Source organism: Salvelinus alpinus, chromosome 28 (assembly GCF_045679555.1).
Source record: "Salvelinus alpinus chromosome 28, SLU_Salpinus.1, whole genome shotgun sequence".
NCBI lineage: Eukaryota > Metazoa > Chordata > Actinopteri > Salmoniformes > Salmonidae > Salvelinus > Salvelinus alpinus.
This window is the reverse complement of record NC_092113.1, coordinates 41,429,319-41,455,971: the sequence shown is the minus strand read 5'-3', so window position 1 is coordinate 41,455,971 and position 26,653 is coordinate 41,429,319. Positions and strand designations below refer to the sequence as shown.

Genomic DNA, 26,653 nt, shown 5'->3' with positions numbered 1-26,653 from the left:
GCTTAAACAAATGTGGTTTCTACTAACAATTTAAGATGTACGTACTATGGCATAAGGGAACAATGAGCGGATAGGAGGAAATCAGTGATTTTTATTAAGACAATGAGTGAGCTAAAATGCACGTAGTCATAACTATTTGTTCAGCCCTTTTGAAATGTACAGTGACAGAATTCAGAACATGTGCCATGCTTTGTGTTTTCCCTGTACACCAAGTCAGAACCGTAAGATAAATTAAGGGGGAATATAAGGAGACCAATGAAAGCTCTTACAATAATGAAAGCTCTTACAATATTCAATGATTACATTTCTCTAAAACAGTCTATAGGCTACATGTGCATTCCCAGTGGGTCAGAAGTTAACATGCACTCAATTAGTATTTGATAGCATTGCCTTTTAAATAGTTTAACTTGGGGAAAACAAGCTTCCTACAATAAGTTGGGTGAATTTTGGCCCATTCCTCCTGACAGAGCTGGTGTAACTGGGTCAGGTTTGTAGGCCTCCTTGCTCGCACACGCTTTTTCAGTTCTGCTCACATGTTCTATAGGATTGAGGTCAGGGCTTTGTGATGGCCACTCCAATACCTTGACTTTGTTGTCCTTAAGCCATTTTGCCACAACGTTGGAAGGTTGGTTGGTGTCATTGTCCCTTTGGAAGACACATTTGCGAGTTTCCAGTTGTTTTGAATGCGGCCGAAGTCATGCTGGGTTGACAGCATGCGTGGCCAAATGTATTCAACCTTTTCTTGGCCATGGTGTTGCGTGTGAATGTTTTATCCTTTTTAAGCTTGGAAAAGAGACCCTTAATCCCAGACTTGGACCACACATCTACTCCACTGAATAGCAGGCTAGTGATTGCTTGAAGTAGCCACTGATTCCTTCCAAACCACTCATTGTTGAATTTCCGATTTCCAACTTGTGTAATGTTTATGTCCAATAGCCGATGAGCACCGATACATTTTAGCTATTTCTCTCCTTGAAAAGGATTTGCCAGTAGATTGTCGACTTGATACATGATGACCGCTTGCTAGCTAAGATTTTGAAAGTATGTTGACATGATCAGTCCAATCAAAGCTACGGTAGATATAACGTAATTTTATCTGTGGCTAATGATCTTGAGCCTTCTTGGATGGGAACATCTAATGTAACTCTATGGCAGCAGCCAAGGGGCTTGAATTTGAGCTCTCCCCGTAGATTTTGCAGTGACCTAGTATCCCAACGAGTGACAACACTGAGCCAATCACGGCGCAATTAGAGAACATTACCAACCCATACGCTCTGTATTTCCCGCTGGCTGCCCCACCACCACAGAAATCACTGAGCTAGGCTGAAACACCTGCATTTTGGAGCTGCTTTACTCAAAGAATGTTTGTATGCGGCTTTATTAACTTAATAATTTTTTTAATTGTTTGCAAACTGATCAAAAATAACATGCTAAACAAGTGAGGCTTAAAACAGCCCTGAATGACGGGTCGCCGCTGAAAGTACTGTATGTATAGAGGTGTATTCTAGAACCTGTTGGTTATAGATCAGTGTATTCTAGAACCTATTGGTTATAGATCAGTGTATTCTAGAACCTGTTGGTTATAGATCAGTGTATTCTAGAACCTATTGGTTATAGATCAGTGTATTCTAGAACCTGTTGGTTATAGCTCAGTTTATTCTAGAACCTGTTGGTTCTAGATCAGTGTATTCTAGAGCCTGTTGGTTATAGATCTGTGTATTCTAGAGCCTGTTGATTATAGATCTGTGTATTCTAGAGCCTGTTGGTTATAGATCTGTGTATTCTAGAGCCTGTTGGTTTTAGATCAGTGTATTCTAGAACCTGTTGGTTATAGATCAGTGTATTCTAGAACCTGTTGGTTATAGATCAGTGTATTCTAGAACCTGTTGGTTATAGATCAGTGTATTCTAGAGCCTGTTGGTTATAGATCTGTGTATTCTAGAGCCTGTTGGTTATAGATCTGTGTATTCTAGAGCCTGTTGGTTATAGATCTGTGTATTCTAGAGCCTGTTGGTTATAGATCTGTGTATTCTAGAGCCTGTTGGTTATAGATCAGTGTATTCTAGAGCCAAGTCTCTACTGCCTGTCTCTAACTCTGCACCCAGCAACAGGTCTCTGTTAAGAGGGGTTTGATGATCTGCATTGTACAAGGAGATCTTATTCAACTACCATGCTGCACCGAAAGCAAATACCACCAACCTTTGGGTGTGTTGCAAGAAACAAATCTGAATCAATCTCAACAGATTCCTGCTGTAGGGAATTGGTGAATCGTATCTGCGATCAAATCTTATTTGAATCACGTCAATAGGATATTGCTATAGAAGGGTTGGACATTCTGATCTGTTATTCAACTCATGTGTGAAAGAATGTTCCCATATTGCTGCTTGGAAACCAGCCAGTACCAGGAGAAAGTTTAACATCTTGTTCCTTCAGTTGGGCTGCGGAGAGGACAGGCTGTGGCCAAGTGGAGAGGACAGGCTGTGGCCAAGTTATGAAAAGAAGGGAGGAGGAAATTAAAAAGGAAAGAGGAGTGAAGGGAAGAGGAGAGGGGGGAAGAGGAGAGGGGGGGAAGAGGAGAGGAGAGGGGTGTAGGGAAGAGGAGAGGAGAGGGGTGTAGAGGAGAGGGGTGTAGGGAGGAGGAGAGGGGTGAAGGGAGGCAAGAGGAGGAGAGGGAGGGAGGGAGAGGGGTGGGGGGGAAGAGAGGGAGCGAGGGAGAGGGGTTCCTGCAGGAGGCCATCATTGTAAATAAGAATTTGTTCTTAACTGACTTGCCTAGTTAAATAAATACAACAAAAGAGGGCAGGATGTGGAGGGGGTGTAACTGGGCTGTGTGTGATGGTATTGAATAATATTGTCTGTTTAAGAGAGCGCTCACAGAAATGTCTTATTTTTTCTGGCCCTTCCTGCTGCCTCCTAAAACAGGAGTCAGTGTAGAGACTAGAGCAATATAGAAAACATGTTCAACACTGACTGGCTTGATCAAGTCCATACATCTGTGCTGAGAGGACAGAACAGAGAGGAAGATGTCTTCTCCCTCGTCTTCCTCTGTGTGTTTCAACCTGCTGATTTGGTGACGGTGTGTCTACTTGACAGCTCTGTTGGCCGGGCTGGGGCGCTTGACGGGGGCCGTACGGGGTGTAGAGCTCCCCAAAACCACCCGCCATCCTCTCGATATCCTCCCTGCTCCTGGGAATCCTGAAGAGGATGGAGGGGTAAGGGAGGAAGGTTAAAGAAGGTTGCATTATATAGTTATACCTGCAGGCTCTAAAGTAAAGTGTTACCACAGGTTGCATTACATTTTGAGTGATGTCAGTGCTTGAAGTAGAATGTTAATTAGGGATAGGCGTTCCGTCAACGGGACAGTTGTAAATCATGTGGCGCGGTGTGTCATGATCATAGGTTTTAAGAGAAACAAAAAATGTCGGTACATATAAGTGTCTTATATCGGCTGAAAGCTTAAATTCTTGTTAATTGACGCTAGGGGTCAGATTATCATTATTTTTTAAATAACGTTCCCAAGGTAAACAGACTATTTCTCAGGTCCAGATCGTAGAATATGCATATAATTTACAGATTGGGATAGAAAACACTCCAAAGTTTCCAAAACTGTCAAAATATATTTTCTCTGAGTATAACAAAACTGATTTTGAAAACCTGAGGAAATCTAACCCGGAAGTAATTAAAAATAAATTAAAAAATCTGTGTTTCATTTCCCGTCTTTCTTCCATTTAAAGGGGTATCAACCAGATTCCCTTTCCAATGGCTTCCTCAGGCTGTGACCAGGCTTTAGACATAGTTTCAGGCTTTTATTTTGAAAAATGAGCGATATTTTCAAAACTAGTCAGGTGTCCTTTGATTAGTTCCTGCGCGCGAGAGGGGTAGCTCGACATTTTCTTTCTCTCTTTTATTGAATAGGTTACCGTCCGGTTGAAATATTATCATTTATGTATGTTAAAAACACCTTGAGGATTGATTATAAAAAAACATTTGACATATTTCTACGAACATTACGGATACTTTTTGGAATTTTCGTCGAACGGAACGAGGCTTTAGTTTTCTGAACATAACGCGCAACCCAAATGGGGTTTTTTTGTTATAAAAGTAATATTTATCGAACAAAAATAACATTTATTGTGTAACTGGGAGTCTCGTGAGTGCAAACATCCGAAGATTATCAAAGGTAAGAGATTAATTTGATTGCTTTTCTGACTTTCGTGACCATGCTAATTTGGGGCTAGCTGTTCTAGCATTGATTGATACACTCATAAAAGCTTGGATTGCTTTCGCTGTAAAGCATATTTTCAAAATCTGACACGATAGGTGGATTAACAACAAGCTAAACTGTGTTTTGGTATATTTCACTTGTGATTGCATGATTATAAATGTTTTTAGTAATATTTTGCGCCCTGCAATTCAGCGGTTGTTTAGGAAAATGATCCCGCTAAAGGGATCCGTAGCGCAGAGAGGTCCAATTTACAGTAGCTATTACTGTGACAAAATGCCAAGCTATTGTTTGATGAGAGCTCAAAACAACAAAACACTTTTTTTCATCGCAACAGGTTTGATACATTCACCTCTAAAGCTAAAATGTGTACTTACATTCTCAAATCTTGCTCTGATTTATCATCCCAAGGGTCCCAGAGATAACATGAAGTGTCGTTTTGTTATAGAAAATCCTTTTTAATATCCTAAAAAGGTCCATATAGCATGCACGATCGATTTTCTATTTCCCTCGTTTTATTTGCAAAGAAAGGAATCTTTGAAAATCTAACCCTACACGTTGTTTCAACCAGTCAAATCACATTCGTATTTATTCCTCAGAGATCCTAGAACATAACCAGACTTTACTATATCATTAGGAGTGTAGTATATCCTATAGGACACCAAATTTGGTCAGAGAGCGACGCCTTCATGGCGCGCCGATGACACGGGCGGTCTTCACTTGATTGACTGTATCTTTGTCAAATACGCACCGATCGGGGTCACACAAAGCTAGCTAGATAGCCAATAAGCTGGGCTTCACGGGAGTATGCTGAAACGCCGTATCTGTCACACAGTTTTGCTGCTAACCTTGTGAGCAACAAGCCTTTTACTTTTGGACAAAAATTGCAAGAATATGGCGGAGCGCGTTGCGCACATCTGTTATGAAGTTATGTAAACTGGGTGTTTTGCAAATGTTGAACTTACAATACAGCTACTAATACTGGAAAAGCTAAATAAAAGTCCAAGTATACAGATTTGATTATATTCTTGCAGAAAAATGTAATATAAATGTACATTTGGTCAAATTGTGAAGGACACCTGGGTGACTTCACACTAAATATGTTACGGTACAGTTACTAATTTTAATGTTACGGTACTGTTACTAATTTAATGTTACGGTACAGTTACTAATTTTAATGTTACGGTACTGTTACTAATTTTAATGTTACGGTACTGTTACTAATTTAATGTTACGGTACAGTTACTAATTTAATGTTACGGTACTGTTACTAATTTAATGTTACGGTACTGTTACTAATTTAATGTTACGGTACAGTTACTAATTTTAATGTTACGGTACAGTTACTAATTTAATGTTACGGTACAGTTACTAATTTAATGTTACGGTACAGTTACTAATTTTAATGTTACGGTACAGTTACTAATTTAATGTTACGGTACAGTTACTAATTTAATGTTACGGTACTGTTACTCATTTTAATGTTACGGTACTGTTACTCATTTGAATGTTACGGTACTGTTACTAATTGTAATGTTACGGTACAGTTACTAATTTTAATGTTACGGTACAGTTACTAATTTTAATGTTACGGTACTGTTACTCATTTAATGTTACGGTACTGTTACTAATTTAATGTTACGGTACAGTTACTAATTTAATGTTACGGTACAGTTACTAATTTAATGTTACGGTACAGTTACTAATTTAATGTTACGGTACAGTTACTAATTTAATGTTACGGTACTGTTACTAATTTAATGTTACGGTACTGTTACTAATTTAATGTTACGGTACTGTTATTAATTGTAATGTTACGGTACTGTTACTAATTTAATGTTACGGTACTGTTACTAATTTAATGTTACGGTACTGTTACTAATTTAATGTTACGGTACTGTTACTAATTTAATGTTACGCTACTCGGGTTCATATATTAGAGCAAATATTCTACAAGACGGTGCCGGTACTCAAGAAGCAGAACATTTGAGGTGCCAATACTCTGTACAGGACAGTACCAGTCCAATTGGACCACTTTAACTTTAATTGGACCAATTTAATTTGTTTAAGTCATTCATTTAAAAAAAAAATCAAAATCAACCGAACATCATCACCATTTAAAGGATAAGTATGTAGAATAGGATGATCCAGTCACCTGGCTGTGTAGACATGGACACCCACATAGTTACATGTCTTTGTTTGGGTGCTAGCGTCGACCAATCAGAGAGGCTGTAGACTGTAGTCGGTGTTGTATTGTTTGCAGGGCTTCTTGTGTCTATGGAGGAGAAGAGAGCAAAATAAAACAGGTAATTTAACACTTTTTTGGGGGGTGCCAATGCTAAGTATATCTGCACGTGAGGGACTGTCACTTAACCAGCCTTGTTCTCATGGAGACTGACGTGTCTGACGTGATTGGCTCATAGCACAGATTCCAGCCTCATACACACCAATATGTTTCTGTGCTTCTATGAAGGAAAAACACGTGGCAGATTTTTATTTAATCCCTTTATTATGGATTCTATTCCATACGTCCTGTAAATTAGTGTTTCATGGTTCATTACCTTCAGTTTACAGCAGAAATGTTGTTGTTTGGCATTCATATGTACTGTAGACTGAGGATGGATGGATGGGATTAGGATGTACTGTAGACCGAGGCTGGATGGGATTAGGATGTACTGTAGACCGAGGCTGGATGGGATTAGGATGTACTGTAGACTGAGGATGGATGGATGGGATTAGGATGTACTGTAGACCGAGGATGGATGGATGGGATTAGGATGTACTGTAGACCGAGGCTGGATGGGATTAGGATGTACTGTAGACCGAGGATGGATGGATGGGATTAGGATGTACTGTAGACCGAGGATGGATGGATGGGATTAGGATGTACTGTAGACCGAGGCTGGATGGATGGGATTAGGATGTACTGTAGACCGAGGCTGGATGGATGGGATTAGGATGTACTGTAGACCGAGGCTGGATGGATGGGATTAGGATGTACTGTAGACCGAGGCTGGATGGATGGGATTAGGATGTACTGTAGACCGAGGCTGGATGGATGGGATTAGGATGTACTGTAGACCGAGGCTGGATGGATGGGATTAGGATGTACTGTAGACCGAGGATGGATGGATGGGATTAGGATGTACTGTAGACCAAGGCTGGATGGATGGGATTAGGATGTACTGTAGACCGAGGCTGGATGGATGGGATTAGGATGTACTGTAGACCGAGGATGGATGGATGGATGGGATTAGGATGTACTGTAGACCGAGGATGGATGGGATTAGGATGTACTGTAGACCGAGGCTGGATGGATGGGATTAGGATGTACTGTAGACCGAGGCTGGATGGATGGGATTAGGATGTACTGTAGACCGAGGATGGATGGATGGGATTAGGATGTACTGTAGACCGAGGCTGGATGGATGGGATTAGGATGTACTGTAGACCGAGGCTGGATGGATGGGATTAGGATGTACTGTAGACCGAGGCTGGATGGATGGGATTAGGATGTACTGTAGACCGAGGATGGATGGATGGGATTAGGATGTACTGTAGACCGAGGATGGATGGATGGGATTAGGATGTACTGTAGACCGAGGCTGGATGGATGGGATTAGGATGTACTGTAGACCGAGGCTGGATGGATGGGATTAGGATGTACTGTAGACCGAGGATGGATGGATGGGATTAGGATGTACTGTAGACCGAGGCTGGATGGATGGGATTAGGATGTACTGTAGACCGAGGCTGGATGGATGGGATTAGGATGTACTGTAGACCGAGGCTGGATGGATGGGATTAGGATGTACTGTAGACCGAGGCTGGATGGATGGGATTAGGATGTACTGTAGACCGAGGCTGGATGGATGGGATTAGGATGTACTGTAGACCGAGGCTGGATGGATGGGATTAGGATGTACTGTAGACCGAGGATGGATGGATGGGATTAGGATGTACTGTAGACCGAGGCTGGATGGATGGGATTAGGATGTACTGTAGACCGAGGCTGGATGGATGGGATTAGGATGTACTGTAGACCGAGGATGGATGGATGGATGGGATTAGGATGTACTGTAGACCGAGGATGGATGGGATTAGGATGTACTGTAGACCGAGGCTGGATGGATGGGATTAGGATGTACTGTAGACCGAGGCTGGATGGATGGGATTAGGATGTACTGTAGACCGAGGATGGATGGATGGATGGATGGGATTAGGATGTACTGTAGACCGAGGATGGATGGGATTAGGATGTACTGTAGACCGAGGCTGGATGGATGGGATTAGGATGTACTGTAGACCGAGGATGGATGGGATTAGGATGTACTGTAGACCGAGGCTGGATGGATGGGATTAGGATGTACTGTAGACCGAGGCTGGATGGATGGGATTAGGATGTACTGTAGACCGAGGCTGGATGGATGGGATTAGGATGTACTGTAGACCGAGGCTGGATGGATGGGATTAGGATGTACTGTAGACCGAGGCTGGATGGATGGGATTAGGATGTACTGTAGACCGAGGCTGGATGGATGGGATTAGGATGTACTGTAGACCGAGGATGGATGGATGGGATTAGGATGTACTGTAGACCGAGGCTGGATGGATGGGATTAGGATGTACTGTAGACCGAGGCTGGATGGATGGGATTAGGATGTACTGTAGACCGAGGATGGATGGATGGGATTAGGATGTACTGTAGACCGAGGCTGGATGGATGGGATTAGGATGTACTGTAGACCGAGGCTGGATGGATGGGATTAGGATGTACTGTAGACCGAGGATGGATGGATGGGATTAGGATGTACTGTAGACCGAGGCTGGATGGGATTAGGATGTACTGTAGACCGAGGCTGGATGGATGGGATTAGGATGTACTGTAGACCGAGGATGGATGGATGGGATTAGGATGTACTGTAGACCGAGGATGGATGGGATTAGGATGTACTGTAGACCGAGGCTGGATGGATGGGATTAGGATGTACTGTAGACCGAGGCTGGATGGATGGGATTAGGATGTACTGTAGACCGAGGCTGGATGGATGGAATTAGGATGTACTGTAGACCGAGGCTGGATGGATGGGATTAGGATGTACTGTAGACCGAGGCTGGATGGATGGATGGGATTAGGATGTACTGTAGACCGAGGATGGATGGATGGATGGGATTAGGATGTACTGTAGACCGAGGATGGATGGATGGGATTAGGATGTACTGTAGACCGAGGCTGGATGGATGGGATTAGGATGTACTGTAGACCGAGGCTGGATGGATGGATGGGATTAGGATGTACTGTAGACCGAGGCTGGGTGTTTATACTTGGGGTGAATTTGAATGTTGTTTACATCATAAAATGATTACTTGTTTTCGTTGTTGTTTTTATACATAAACTAAGGAGGTATTTTGACCTCAGTGGGACAACCTGGTTCAGAAAGGTCGAGATCATCTCTAACTCTGAAACATTTTTCGTTTTTGAACGAATCAGAGGTTACTGTTAAAAAAGACGGACTATAGTCAATAAAAAATGAGTCATGTATTGTTATGACCAGGTGTTGACATCACGGTTCTAAAGTGAGGTTACTGTTCAGCCCCCCTCCCCCCCCCAAAAAAAACTGCCCCACCAAACAAAAAACAGGATATATATTAAAAAAACAGCCCCTATTTTAAGTATTTGGCGCTATGGTTCAAAAGTGTAGAGGTTCACCGTACTTCCCCGTGAAGTTAACACGTGTCCTGCTGTCATTTTTCACATCAACTATCACCCAGACGCAAATCGCAGTTGTCCGTCCAAGTACAATATTTACTGTTTGAACGAGGCAAAGTTACAAAGTCAAGGTTTAAAAATAGAGTTTCTCCTTACTTCGATAGAACTGGTTGCGAGCCAGGACGCAGGCGGGGGAGTTAACACTGGTCATGGTGCTTCTGTGCGGCTGGCCGGCCAGTCCACGCTTCAATTACCTGAAAAGAGAGAGAGAGAGAGAGGGGTGATCAGACTGGTTAGACATGGACAAACAGAGAATCATGTCTCTAATCAGCCTGAACTCTGGAACAGTTTGTTGACCCTATAGCATCTGCTGCTATTTTGAGCTATTTATTTTTCAGTATATTTCAAGTCATTTATCAGATGCTCTTCTCCAAGTTGACAATCAGAAAACTGAGTTTGATGATGGTGAGAATACTCTGGGTTATATTAATGTAATGACACTAATACACATACTGTGCACTCGGAAAGTATTCAGACCCCTTCCCTTTTTTACACATTTTGTTACGTTACAGCCTTATTCTAAAATTGATTAAATTGTTATTTTTCTCATCAATCTACACACAATACCCCATAATGACAAAGCAAAAATAGGTTTTTAGACATTTTTGCAAATGTATTAAAAATTAAAAACAGAAATACTTCCTTACATAACTATTCAGACCCTTTGCTATGAGACTCGAAATGGATCTCAGGTGCATCCTGTTTCCATTGATCATCCTTGAGATGTTTCTACAACTTGATTGGAGACCACCTGTGGCCTCCTCTGTAAAATGCACATGACAGCCTGCTTGGAGTTTGTCAAAAGGAACCTAAAGGACTCTCAGACCATGAGAAACAAGATTCTCTGTTCTGATGAAACCAAGATTGAACGTCATGTCCGGAGGAAACCTGGCACCATCCCTACGGTGAAGCATGGTGGTGGCAGCATCATGCTGCGGGGATGTTTTTCAGCGGCAGGAACTGGGAGACTAGTCAGGATCGAGGGAAAGATGAACGGAGCAAAGTACAGAGAGATCCTTGATGAAAACCTGCTCCAGAGTGCTCAGGACCTCAGACTGGGGCGAAGGTTCACCTTCCAACAGGACAATGACCCTAATCACACAGCCAAGACAACACATGAGTGGCTTGGGGACAAGTCTCTGAATGTCCTTGAGTGGCCCAGCCAGAGCCTGGACTTGTACCTGATCCAACATCTCTGGAGAGACCTGAAAATAGCTGTGCAGCGACACCCCATCCAACCTGACACAGCTTGAGGGGATCTGCAGAGAAGAATGGGAGAAACTCCCCAAATACAGGTGTGCCAAGCTTGTAGCGTCATACCCAAGAAGACTCGAGGCTGTAATCGCTGCCAAAGGTGCTTCAACAAAGTACTGAGTAAAGGGTCTAAATACTTATGTGAATGTGATATTTCATTTTTTTTTTTTAATAAATTCGCAAAAATTTCTAATACCTTGTTTTTGCAATGTCATTATGGGGTATTATGTGTAGATTGATGAGAAACAACAATTTAATAAATTTTTGAATAAGGCTGTATCATAACAAAATGTGGAAAAAGTCAAGGGGTCTGAATACCTTCAGAATGCACTGTACATAGACTCGTATTGTGTGTCTGTCCCAGTTCCCAGTAACTATACTCCTTTAGTCACTGAGGCAATCAAGTATAAATCTGTCTAGTGTACGAACAGATTGTCGTCTCAGCAGTAAAAACGAATCGCTCCACTGAAAATTGAATAAAGTTTGACATGATTCATTCATAAAATAGTCAATAGTTTGACATGATTCATTAATAAAATAGTCAATAGTTTGACATGATTCATTAATAAAATAGTCAATAGTTTGACATGATTCATTCATAAAATAGTCAATAGTTTGACATGATTCACTAAATCAATAGTCTGTGTCCTCAACTTGTTGCATAACTCACTTGGTCTTTGTGATAATGAAATATAGCAGAGAGGAAAATCAAAGACACACCTTGTGCTTATTAGGCTTGATACGCTAAAACGTGTCACAGTGTTCCATTGAACACGTCACCCCAATAAAGCCATTTTTATACAAAGAAGAAAATACTATACCCTAGGAGGAAGTTACTATCTGTGTTCGTGGTGGAAGGTGTACGAGAAACATGTAGTAGGTGCAGTGACCCATCTCGGGTCATTGTAGTTGATGATGCGTTGGAAAAATCGGTATTTTTTGTTTTTCTGTCTTGTGGTGTTGTTGTTGTTGACGCTGGTTGTGTAAAAATGACACGATGTGTCCTAAAGTCTGGAGTCAACCAAGTCTGGAATCAGCCAGCTGCCCTCCGGCAAAAAAGAAGAAGAAAAAGCGAAACATTGTTTACTCTTGATAACAGTGGTTCTGTGTATCCTCGTGAGTCCGCTCAAAATATTGGTTTTCTGTCGGATGCTCAGATAAACAGGCACTACCTGGCAATGACTTCTTCCTGTTGCTCAATAGTGTCTGGCCTGCACAAGTTGTGGCAATGTTGTATTAAAATTCAATCGAAATAAAATGCAGGTACAAAACTAAGACCGTCGACGAAACCTAGACGGTTCTGCCGAGTTGTTCTGCAGAGTTCTTCGAGGAAAGGAAAGAGAGGAAGGCTCCACTCTCTCTCACTTGAGTATCTTACCTCGTTATTTTCAGTTGATCTCCTATTGGTCTTTCGTATGCTTTGGCAACCATGTGTGTGTTTTCTATACGTGTTCCTCTCTCTGTAGGCGTTACAGACACTCCCCACCCATTGGTTTGCAACCCTTCTAAATTAGTGTTCCCTGCGTGGCACAACCCCATGTGGAATTCCTGGTCTCTGTTAGTGTTTGGAACTGACGATCTGTGGTCAAGAACGCCGAGTTCATCTCAGCCTATGCTGCCCTTCAGTCACTTGACTTTTTGGCCCTGACGGAGACATGGATCACCCCAGAGAACACTGAGTTCATCTCAGCCTATGCTGCCCTTCAGTCACTTGACTTTTTGGCCCTGACGGAGACATGGGATCACCCCAGAGAACACTGCTTGTCCAGCTTCTCTTTCTTCCTCTGACAACATTTTCTCTCATAGTCCGAGAGTATCTGGTCGTCGCGGTGGTGGCACAGGCCTACTCATTTCTCATAAGTGGATATTTTCTCTTTTCTCCCTCTCTCACCTGTCCCTCCTCATTTTGAATTCCATTGCTGTCATTGTCACTTGTTTCTTTCAAGCTTAACAGTAATGTCATCTATCGCCCACCAGGTGCTCTTGAAGAGGTCCTCAATGAGCTTGACACTTTGATGAGCTCATTTCCTGACGATGGCTCACTGCTCTTTGTACTGGGCGACTTCAACCTCCTGACGTACTGTATGCCTTCGATTCATTTCTTTCCAACTCTGTCTTTCCCCTCCTTGCCTCTCTCTTGACCTCATCCTTTCCCAATCCCCCTCCAACTCACAAGGTAGGTAATACGCTTGACCTCATCTTTACTAGTTTGTTTCCTTCTCTGTCTCCCTTTCCTCCAAACCTATCCACTCAGCCTCTTCCCAGATTGCCATGCGTTGTCGCAATCTTTGCACTCTCTCTCCCACTACTCTCTCCTATTCTATCTATCATCTCTCCCTTCTGCTAAATCTTTATCACTCCTGTCTCCTGATCCTGCCTCTTCAACCCTACTCTCCTTCTTTTCCATATCCTATGCCTTGCACTGTCCCCTTTCCTCCCGGCCTGCTCAGCCCTCCCCTCCTGCTCCGGGAATGATTGACTCATTTCGAGTTTACAGGGCTGCGGGCAGCTGAGAGAAAATGAGGGAAAACTAAACTTCTGGAGGACCTATCATCCTTTCACTCCCTCCTCTCTACCTTATCTTTCTCAGTATCTGCTGCTAAAACCACTTCTACCTAAATGTCAAGCTTCTGCCTGTAACCTTAGGAAACTCTTTTCCACCCCCTTCCTCCTCCCTCTCTGCGGATTACTTTGTCAACCGCTTTGATAAGAAGGTCGACGACATCCGCTCCTCATTCACTCAGCCTATTGAGTCCACTGGTCTCTCTCATTCACTCAGCCTATTGAGTCCACTGGTCTCTCTCATTCACTCAGCCTATTGAGTCCACTGGTCTCACTCACATAGAACTACCCTACGCCTTGACTTCTTCCTCCCCTCTCTCGCCAGATGACATCCTGTGAGTAGTGAGGTCTGGATGCCCGACAACCTGACCACTCAACCCCATCCTCTCCTCCCTTCTCGCTGACTTCAAAATGGCCCGAGTCGCTCCCCTCCTCAAGAAACCAACACTTGACTCATCTGACGTCAAAAACTATAGACCGGTATCCCTCCTTTCATTTATTTCCAAAACACTTGAGCGTGCTGTCTCTGATCAACGTTCTCTGTCTCTGATTAACTTTCTCGTTAACTCTCTCAGAACGATCTTCTTGACCCTAACCAGTCAGGCTTTAAGACAGGTCACTCAACCGAGACTGCTCTTCTCTGTGTCACGGAGGCTCTCCGCTCTGCCAAAGCTGACTCTCTCTTCTCTGTTCTCATCCTCCTAGATCTATCCACTGCCTTCGACCCCGTTGAACCTTCAGATCCTCCTCTCCACCCTCTCAGGGCTGATTGTCTCAGGCTCTATCAGATCCTCCTCTCCACCCTCTCAGGGCTGGGAGTCTCAGGCTCTATCAGATCCTCCTCTCCACCCTCTCAGGGTTGGGAGTCTCAGGCTCTATCAGATCCTCCTCTCCACCCTCTCAGGGTTGGGAGTCTCAGGCTCTATCAGAATCTCCTCTCCACCCTCTCAGGGTTGGGAGTCTCAGGCTCTATCAGATCCTCCTCTCCACCCTCTCAGGGCTGGGAGTTTCAGGCTCCATCAGATCCTCCTCTCCACCCTGTCAGGGCTGGGTGTCTCAGGCTCTGCACACTCTTGGATTGCATCCTACCTGGCAGGCCACTCCTACCAGGTAACGTGGAGAGGATCTGTGTCTGCACCACATACTCTCACTACTGGTGTCCCCCAGGGCTCAGTTCTAGGCCCTCTCCTCTTCTCTCTATACACCAAGTCACTCGGCTCCGTCATATCCTCTCATGGTCTCTCCTATCATTGCTATGCGGATGACACTCAACTACTTTTCTTGCGGTGCAAGTCCTAATCCAGGCACTTGTCCTCTCTCGTTTGGGCTACTGCAACTCACTTCCGGCTGGGCTTCCCCGCTTGTGCCATCAAACCCCTTCAATTTATCCAGAACGCTGTAGCTCATCTGGTTTTCAACCTTCCAAAGTTGTCTCAAGTCACCCCGCTCCTCCGCACACTCCACTGGCTTCCAGACGAAGCTCGCATCCACTACAAAACCATGGTGCTTACATACGGAACAGCAAGAGGAACTGCACCTCTCTACATTCAGGCTATGCTCAAACCCTACATCCCAACCTGAGCATTCCTTTCCGCCACCTCTGGTCTCTTGGCCCTCCCACCCCTACGGGAGGGCAGCTCCCGCTCAGCCCAGTCCAAGCTCTTCTCTGTCCAGGCACCACAATGGTGGAACCAGCTTCCCCTTAAAGCTAGAACAGCAGAGTCCCTTACCCATCTTCAGAAAACACCTGAAACCGTATTCAAACAGTATCTAAAGTAATCCTCTCCTCACCCCAATTTATTATTATTTTTTTATTTTTTTATTAACAAAACCTGAACCAGCATTTGGGCCAGAGACATAGTGACACCCTCAACCCTCTGTTACTTTCATTTAATTTAATCTCCCCTCTCTCTTACTCAGTGGTTCTCTTTGCATCACTGTCACCCCATCACTGTTCACCCCTCAATGTCATAGAGTCTCTCTGGGTTGAAATAACCCATAGAGTCCCTCTGGGTTGAAATAACCCATAGAGTCCCTCTAGGTTGAAATAATCCATAGAGTCCCTCTGGGTTGAAATAACCCATAGAGTCCCTCTGGGTTGAAATAACCCATAGAGTCCCTCTGGGTTGAAATAACCCATAGAGTCCCTCTGGGTTGAAATAACCCATAGAGTCCCTCTGGGTTGAAATAACCCATAGAGTCCCTCTAGGTTGAAATAACCCATAGAGTCCCTCTAGGTTGAAATAACCCATAGAGTCCCTCTAGGTTGAAATAACCCATAGAGTCCCTCTAGGTTGAAATAACCCATAGAGTCCCTCTAGGTTGAAATAACCCATAGAGTCCCTCTAGGTTGAAATAATCCATAGAGTCCCTCTGGGTTGAAATAACCCATAGAGTCCCTCTGGGTTGAAATAACCCATAGAGTCCCTCTGGGTTGAAATAACCCATAGAGTCCCTCTGGGTTGAAATAACCCATAGAGTCCCTCTAGGTTGTTGTAACCCAAACACACACAGAGACAGAGTGACCGAGACATTACATTTCACTTGTATGAGCTAATGTTTTCAGGATATGTAGGGGATAGGTCACACACAAAACAGCCCACTCCCTTCCTGCCAACACTGAGGACACGGAACAGGCTCATGCTTTACAGTTCACTAGGCTGCACTACCGTAGTACCAGAAATGTTGTTCGCTGTCTGAATTCTAAACATCCAACATTGTTCAGGTGTGAGACTCTCACACTATAGAGTGTCGGGACGGCAGGGAGCCTAGTGGTTAGTACGTTGGGACAGTAACCGAAAGGTTGCAGGATCAAATCCCCCGAGCTGACAAGGTAAAAATCTGTCGTTCTGCCCCTCAACAAGGCAGTTAACCCACTGTTCCCCGGTAGGCCGTCATTGTAAAAAAGGAGTTTGTTCTTAACTGACTTGCCTAGTTAAATTTAGTGACCTCGTTTTTTATGCGGTACTGCACTCCCAAGTCAAGACAGCGATTGTGTGACTGGTAATTGGGACATTTGACAGCTACTTTCGTTTAGCTACTGAGTGGCACCCATATCCTGTCACCCCAGTCACCCATATCCTGTCACCCCAGTCACCCATATCCTGTCACCCATATCCTGTCACCCCAGTCACCCATATCCTGTCACCCTAGTCACCCATATCCTGTCACCCCAGTCACCCATATCCTGTCACCCCAGTCACCCATATCCTGTCACCCCAGTCACCCATATCCTGTCACCCCAGTCACCCATATCCTGTCACCCCAGTCACCCATATCCTGTCACCCCAGTCACCCACATCCTGTCACCCCAGTCACCCATTTTCTGTCACCCCAGTCACCCATATTCTGTCACCCCCAGTCACCCATATTCTGACACCCCAGTCACCCATATTCTGACACCCCAGTCACCCATATTCTGTCACCCCCAGTCACCCATATCCTGTCACCCCCAGTCACCCATATTCTGTCACCCCAGTCACCCATATTCTGTCACCCCCAGTCACCCATATTCTGTCACCCCCAGTCACCCATATTCTGTCACCCCAGTCACCCATATTCTGTCACCCATATTCTGACACCCCAGTCACCCATATTCTGTCACCCCCAGTCACCCATATTCTGTCACCCCCAGTCACCCATATTCTGTCACCCATATTCTGACACCCCAGTCACCCATATTCTGTCACCCCCAGTCGTCCATATTCTGTCACCCCCAGTCACCCATATTCTGTCACCCCAGTCACACATATTCTGTCACCCATATTCTGACACCCCAGTCACCCATATTCTGTCACCCCCAGTCACCCATATTCTGTCACCCCCAGTCACCCATATTCTGTCACCCATATTCTGACACCCCAGTCACCCATATTCTGTCACCCCCAGTCGTCCATATTCTGTCACCCCCAGTCACCCATATTCTGTCACCCCAGTCACACATATTCTGTCACCCATATTCTGTCACCCCCAGTCACCCATATTCTGACATCCCAGTCACCCACTTGCTTTGACCTACTTCTGTTTGCAATACATCTCAGGCTTTCTGAAACTAGGTCCAGAGGGAGTCTGCTGAAAACTCCCCTCGCTAGAATCCCCCCCCCCCCCCACACACGCACACAAAACAGTCTCACAACATGACACACACACACACACACACACACACACACACACACACGCACACGCACACGCACACGCACACACGCACAAGGCCCTTAAACTCTCTCTACCCTCCTTGTCATGTTTTTTTCTGACCATGTTAAGACTTTTAATCCCAACTGTGCTGTTTCTGATTTAGAGTTCATGGGATTTATTTATTTTCCTAAAAATAAGGATTAGGACTGAGCTGCTAGTCAATGACATGCTGCTGAACCTCTACTACTAAACTGCTAATTCTGCACCAGCTTGTCATAACAGTTAATAACAGCTGTTATAACCTGGTGTTGCTTTATTGGTGCTGGTCCACCAGACCCTGAAGGCCCTCTCTCGCCCACCGTAATGACCCCTGACCTCCCTCTCTCTTACCCACCATAATGACCCCTGACCTCCCTCTCTCTCACCCACCATAATGACCTTTGACCTCCCTCTCTCTCACCCACCATAATGACCTTTGACCTCCCTCTCTCTCACCCACCATAATGACCCCTGACCTCCCTCTCTCTCACCGACCATAATGACCTTTGACCTCCCTCTCTCTCACCCACCGTAATGACCTTTGACCTCCCTCTCTCTCACCCACCGTAATGACCCCTGACCTCCCTCTCTCTCACCCACCATAATGACCCCTGACCTCCCTCTCTCTCACCCACCATAATGACCCCTGACCTCCCTCTCTCTCACCGACCATAATGACCTTTGACCTCCCTCTCTCTCACCCACCGTAATGACCCCTGACCTCCCTCTCTCTCACCCACCATAATGACCTTTGACCTCCCTCTCTCTTACCCACCATAATGACCCCTGACCTCTCTCTCACCCACCATAATGACCTTTGACCTCCCTCTCTCTCACCCACCATAATGACCCCTGATCTCCCTCTCTCTCACCCACCATAATGACCCCTGACCTCCCTCTCTCTCACCCACCATAATGACCCCTGACCTCCCTCTCTCTCACCCACCGTAATGACCCCTGACCTCCCTCTCTCTTACCCACCATAATGACCTTTGACCTCCCTCTCTCTTACCCACCATAATGACCTTTGACCTCCCTCTCTCTCACCCACCGTAATGACACCTGACCTCCCTCTCTCTCACCCACCATAATGACCCCTGACCTCCCTCTCTCTCACCCACCATAATGACCCCTGACCTCCCTCTCTCTCACCCACCATAATGACCCCTGACCTCCCTCTCTCTTACCCACCATAATGACCCCTGACCTCCCTCTCTCTCACCCACCGTAATGACCCCTGACCTCTCTCTCACCCACCATAATGACCCCTGACCTCCCTCTCTCTCACCCACCGTAATGACCCCTGACCTCTCTCTCTCTTACCCACCATAATGACCCCTGACCTCCCTCTCTCTTACCCACCATAGTGACCCCTGACCTCCCTCTCTCTCACCCACCATAATGACCCCTGACCACCCTCTCTCTCACCCACCATAATGACCCTTGACCTCCCTCTCTCTCACCCACCATAATGACCTTTGACCTCCCTCTCTCTCACCCACCATAATGACACCTGACCTCTCTCTCACCCACCGTAATGACCCCTGACCTCCCTCTCTCTCACCCACCATAATGACCCCTGACCTCTCTCTCACCCACCATAATGACCCCTGACCTCCCTCTCTCTCACCCACCATAATGACCCCTGACCTCCCTCTCTCTCACCCACCATAATGACCCCTGACCTCCCTCTCTCTCACCCACCATAATGACCCCTGACCTCCCTCTCTCTTACCCACCATAATGACCCCTGACCTCCCTCTCTCTCACCCACCGTAATGACCCCTGACCTCTCTCTCACCCACCGTAATGACCCCTGACCTCTCTCTCTCTTACCCACCATAATGACCCCAGACCTCCCTCTCTCTTACCCACCATAGTGACCCCTGACCTCCCTCTCTCACCCACCGTAATGACCCCTGACCTCTCTCTCACCCACCATAATGACCCCTGACCTCCCTCTCTCTCACCCACCGTAATGACTCCTGATCTCCCTCTCTCTCACCCACCATAATGACCCCTGATCTCCCTCTCTCTCACCCACCATAATGACCCCTGACCTCCCTCTCTCTCACCCACCATAATGACACCTGACCTCCCTCTCTCTCACCCACCGTAATGACACCTGACCTCCCTCTCTCTCACCCACCGTAATGACACCTGACCTCCCTCTCTCTCACCCACCGTAATGACACCTGACCTCCCTCTCTCTCACCCACCATAATGACCCCTGACCTCCCTCTCTCTCACCCACCATAATGACCCCTGACCTCCCTCTCTCTCACCCACCATAATGACCCCTGACCTCCCTCTCTCTCACCCACCGTAATGACACCTGATCTCCCTCTCTCTCACCCACCGTAATGACACCTGATCTCCCTCTCTCTCACCCACCATAGTGACCCCTGACCTCCCTCTCTCTTACCCACCATGTTGATCTCTCTCTCACCCACCCACCATAGTGACCCCTGACCTCCCTCTCTCTTACCCACCATAGTGACCCCTAACCTCTCTCTCGCTCGCTCACCCACCCACCGTAATGACCCCTGACCCCTCTCTCTCTTACCCACCATAGTGACCCCTGACCTCTCTCTCACCCACCCACCATAGTGACCCCTGACCTCTCTCTCACCCACCCACCATAGTGACCCCTGACCTCTCTCACCCACCCACCATAGTGACCCCTGACCTCTCTCTCTTACCCACCATAGTGATCTCTCTCTCTCTTACCCATCATGTTGATCTCTCTCTCTCTTACCCACCATAGTGACCCCTGACCTCTCTCTCTTACCCACCATAGTGATCTCTCTCTCTCTTACCCACCATAGTGATCTCTCTCTCTCTTACCCACCATAGTGATCTCTCTCTCTCTTACCCACCATAGTGACCCCTGACCTCTCTCTCTTACCCACCATAGTGATCTCTCTCTCTCTTACCCACCATAGTGACCCCCAGACGTCCCTTACTGACCTGTCTCTCCTGGTTAACACTGAGTGTATAGACGGCAGGACTCTTCTTCTAGCCTGTTCCCAGTTCTGTTTGGCCTGACAACGACCAACACGAACAGATCTGGGACCAGGCAGCAGATGATGAAATACTTGGTAGTGTTACACCTTACGTGAGCGCTCCCTCAGTCCAAAGCCACGCTAACAGGTCATAGGTCAGGACCCTATGAACCAGCACTTGGTTAGACTGCCTGAAGGCATGCTACAGGATTGTATATCTTATTTTTGTAATCATTTTTTAAAAATATTACATTGAAGCAGACACTCTTATCCAGAGTGCATACATTTTCATGCTTGTCCCCCGTGGGAATCGAACCTACAACTATGGCGTTGCTAGTGCCATGCTCTACCAACTGAGCCACACGGTACCACGGGACTCTTACCTTCCAAGTCTGTTATATCCTTCTTCCAAATACTTTATATCCGTCTTTAAAACTGTCCTCTGTTCAGTTGAGAAGTGAGTGCTTCATTAGATCAGTCAGATATCTCAGGAACCTGAACAAAAATGTCAGTTTAGCGTAGCATAGTACAGTACCGTACAGGAAGGTAGCCAGGGTAGTGGATGGTGGAGCAGAGGGGAAACCCACACAGTTAACTCTCCAGACAGACTACAACTTTATATTATAAACAGCCCTCCTCGTGTGAACATAGCAACACCGAGACACCCGATTCCCGCTCTCCATTGGCTGAGAAGGCCGCCCAGTCATCTCCACCTTCCTCACCCCCTACCTCTTTCTTGACCTTTTGGTAGGGCTTCTTGGCTCTCTCTAAGGAGGGGAGGGAAAGAGGGGAGTACACACCTGCTGAAGTATGATTACAGATATCCCCCCCCTCTATCTGTAACATCAATAAAAACAGCTGACTCTTTATGGTTGATTTTGTTCTTCCCGGATTACAAGAAAGGAGGAGTGTGGGAAAGGAGGAAAACGTCAGATCTGGATTTGAGATGTCTCAAAGTTCAACATGAAGTTAATTTAGCTGAGTAAGATTAAATATTTATCTCTATGGCTGGCATTCAACCCTACTCCCTCTCCCTCCGTCTGTCTCTGTCTCTATCTCTCTCTCTGTATGTCTGTCTGTCTGTCTCTCTCTCTCTCTCTCTCTCTCTCTCTCTCTCTCTCTCTCTCTCTCTCTCTCTCTCTCTCTCTCTCTCTCTCTCTCTCTGTCTCGCTCTCTGTCTGTCTGTCTGTCTCTCTCTCGATCTCTTTTGACACGTCTTTATGGAAGGTGGAGGTTTTTCCTGTACAGAGTTGAGCAGTACCCTAAGGACAGGACAACATTAATAAACCTGCTCCTTCTGCTGTTCCCAGGCCCCCAGGCATAGGTTCCATAGGTCTCCCTCAGAAAGGCCTGAATTAATTAATGGATGAATGCATGAAAGAAGCCTCCGTAGGCAGGTTGGTTGCTTCCTACGGGAGTTAATAAACAGTATCTAGACTTTTCTAGTCTAGCTGGATATTAAGATTTCACTCCGTAATATAACAGTTTTATCACTTTGATGCTACCAAACGAGAGCCCGACAGGATTCTTATACCAAACCTGTTAATTCTTGTCTCTTGATGCTTCCCAAACATGTCAATCCTTGTCTCTTAATGCTTTCCAAATCCCCAATTGTAGTGTGTGTCTGCATGAGCTGTTGATGTAAACAATTGAAGCCAGCCTGGCTTGGGAGAGCTTGAGGCACTCGGTAGACATTTTGATTCTGGCTTCACTGGCCTTAAGATGATATGATACAATTTTTTTTTACGTTACAGCCTTATTCTAAAATGGATAAAAAATGTAAAAAATACTCATCAATCTACACACAATACTCCATAATGACGAAGCAAAAACAGGTTTTTAGATATTTTTGCAAATGTATTAAAAATGAAAAAACGTAACTTATTTACACTAAGTATTCAGACCCTTTGCTATGAGAGCTCAGGGTGCATCCTGTTTCCATTGATCATTCTTGAGATGTTTCTACAACTTGATTAGAGTCCACCTGTGGTAAATTCTATTGATTGGACATGATTTGGAAAGGCACACACCTGTCTATATAAGGTCCCAGATTTGACAGTGTATGTCAGAGCAAAAACCAAGCCATGAGGTTGAAGGAATTGTCCGTAGAGCTCCGAGACTGGACTGCGTCGAGGCACAGATCTTGGGAAGGGTACCAAAAAATGTCTGCAGCAATGAAGGTCTCCAAGAACACAGTGGCCTCCATCATTCTTAAATTGAAGAGGATTGGAACCACTGCCGCCCGGCCAAACTGAGCAATCGGGGAAGGGCCTTGATCAGGGAGCTGACCAAGAACCCGATGGTCACTCTGACAGAGATCCAGAGTTCCTCTGTGGAGATGGGAGAACCTTCCAGAAGGACAACCTGGCACCATCCCTACAGTGAAGCATGGTGGTGGCAGCATCATACTTTGGGGATGTTTTTCAGCGGTAGGGACTGGGAGACTAATCAGGATTGAGGGAAAGAATGAACCAGGGGTTCCTTGATGAAAACCTGCTCCAGAGGGCTTAGTTGCCTGAATGATCTTGAGTGGCCCAGCCAGAGTCCGGACTTGAATACGATTGAACATCTCTGGAGAGACCTGAAAATAGCTGTGCAGCGACGCTCCCAATCCAGCCCAAAGACAGGTGTGCCAAGCTTGTTTTTATTTTTAATTTCACTTTTATTTAACCAGGTAGGCCAGTTGAGAACAAGTTCTCATTTACAACTGAGACCTGACCAAGATAAAGAATAGTAATGCGACAAAAACAACAACACAGAATTACACATAGGATAAACAGGCGTGCCCAGCGTCATACCCAAGAAAACCCAGGGCTGCAACATTTCTAAAAACCTGTTTTTGTTTTGTCATTATGGGGTATTGTGTGTAGATTGATTTATGGATTAAATAAAAAAAAATTTTTTTACAATTTTGGAATAAGGCTGTAATGTAACATAATACAGAAAAAGTCAAGGGGTCTGAAAAATTTCCAAATGCACTGTAGTTTAAAGGTGGCCTTTGGAATGAATCCCCCAGACACTGGGCCTGGGCCTTGGTCATCACATCAACAGAGGGAGAGGGACTGTCCTCCAGACACTGGGCCTGGGCTTGGTCCACCACATCAACAGAGGGAGAGGGACTGTCCTCCAGACACTGGGCCTTGGTCACCACATCAACAGAGGGAGAGGGACTGTCCTCCAGACACTGGGCCTTGGTCCACCACATCAACAGAGGGAGAGTTACTGTCCTCCAGACACTGGGCCTTGGTCCACCACATCAACAGAGGGAGAGGGACTGTCCTCCAGACACTGGGCCTGGTCACCACATCAACAGAGGGAGAGGGACTGTCCTCCAGACACTGGGCCTTGGTCACCACAGCAACAGAGGGAGAGGGACTGTCCTCCAGACACTGGGCCTGGGCCACCACAGCAACCCTCTTAGGCCTCACTCCCCCTTATCTGAGATATCTACTGCAGCCCTCATCCTCCACATACAACACCCGTTCTGCCAGTCACATTCTGTTAAAGGTCCTCAAAGCACACACATCCCTGGGTTGCTCCTCTTTTTAGTTCGCTGCAGCTAGCGACTGGAACGAGTTGCAACAAACACTCAAACTGGACAGTTTTATGTCAATCATTCTAAGACTCAATCATGGTGTCACGTTCGCCGGAATAAATATCGGACCAAGGCGCAGCGGATGTTGAGTTCCACATAATTTAATGAATAAAGTGAAACTTAGCAAAGACAAAAACAAATAAACAAACTAACAACGAACCGTGACTACAGAGATGCTACGTGCACTAGCTCAAAACACAATATCCCATAAAACACAGGTGGCAAAAACAGCTACTTAAATATGATCCCCAATTAGAGACAACGATTACCAGCTGCCTCTAATTGGGAATCATACACAATCACCAACATAGAAAAACAAACCTAGAACCCCACATAGAAATAATAAACTAGACTAACCCCCCAGTCACGCCCTGACCTACTCTACCATAGAATATAAGGACTCTCTATGTGTAACGGATGTGAAATGGCTAGCTAGTTAGCGGTGGTGCGCGCTAATAGCCTTTCAATCGGGGACGTCACTTGCTCTGAGACCTTGAAGTAGTGGTTCCCCTTGCTCTGCAAGGGCCGCGGCCTTTGTGGAGCGGTGGGTAACGGTGCTTCGTGGGTGACTGTTGTTGATGTGTGCAGAGGGTCCCTGGTTCGCGGTCGGGGTGAGGGGACGCCATAAAGTTAAACTGTTACATATGGTCAGGACGTGACAAATGGACACTCTTACTAACAGTTGTGGCTGCTTTGTGTGATATATTGTTGTCTCTACCTTCTTGCCTTTTGTGCTGTTGTCTGTGCCTAATAATGTTTGTACCATGTTTTGTGTTGCTACCATGTTGTGTTGCTACCATGTTGTTGTTATGTTGTGTTGCTACCATGCTGTGTTGTCATGTGTTGCTGCCTTGCTATGTTGTTGTCTTAGGCCTCTCTTTATGTAGTGTTGTGTGTTTTGTCTTATATACATTTTTTTATTTAAATAAATATTTTTAATCACAGCCCCTGTCCTCGCAGGAGGCCGTCATTGTAAATAAGAATTTGTTCTTAACTGACTTGTCTAGTGTATATATATATATATTTTTTTTTATCAACAGAGGGACAGGGACTGCTCACCAGAAATGAACCCTAACCACCACCATAGCAACAGAGGGACTGAGATGGGCTTCTCGTCTTCCCATTGGCATACCAGAGATGCCCCGTTCCTCTCCAGTGTCACCTTGATTAAAAAAGCACAGCTAACTATATCTTCAATTCATCAGCCCCTACAACCCCTACAGCCCCTACAGCGAAAGCCATGAGTGACACAACATGCTCAAACACATGTGCAATGTATGCAAGCCAGCACTCACTCCCCCCAAGACACACATGTACACACACATGCACATATACCATATACTGACACCATACACCATGCACATACACCATATACTGACACCATACACCATTACTGACACCATACACCGTGCACATACACCATACACCATGCACATACACCATACACCATGTACATACACCATATACTTACACCATACACCATGCACATACACCATATACTGACAACATGCACCATGTACATACACCATATACATACACCATATACTGACACCATACACCATATACTTACACACCATATACTTACACCATACACCATGCACATACACCATATACATACACCATTTACTGACACCATACACCATATACATACACCATATACTTACACCATACACCATGCACATACATCATATACTTACACCATACACCATATACTGACACCATACACCATGCACATACACCATATACTTACACCATACACCATATACTTACAACATACACCATGCACATACACCATATACTTACACCATACACCATATACTGACACCATACACCATGCACATGCACCATATACTTACACCATACATCATATACTTACACCATACACCATATACTGACACCATACACCATGCACATACATCATATACTTACACCATACACCATATACTGACACCATACACCATGCACATACACCATATACTTACACCATACACCATATACTTACACCATACACCATAAACCATGCACCATTCACATACACCATGCGCATACACCGTACACCATTTACATACACC

At 45.4% G+C, this 26,653-nt stretch overlaps 1 long non-coding RNA gene across 1 annotated transcript; it reads right to left on the bottom strand.

Moving 5' to 3' along the window:
- Positions 1–79: 79 nt before the first annotated feature.
- On the bottom strand, positions 80–21,569 carry LOC139557894 (uncharacterized). The gene is made up of 4 exons (XR_011671487.1): positions 21,370–21,569; positions 10,089–10,186; positions 6,378–6,497; positions 80–3,195 (listed from the first exon to the last, which is right to left on the bottom strand). It is a non-coding gene; the product is annotated as an uncharacterized lncRNA (long non-coding RNA).
- Between the last annotated feature and the right edge of the window lie 5,084 nt (positions 21,570–26,653).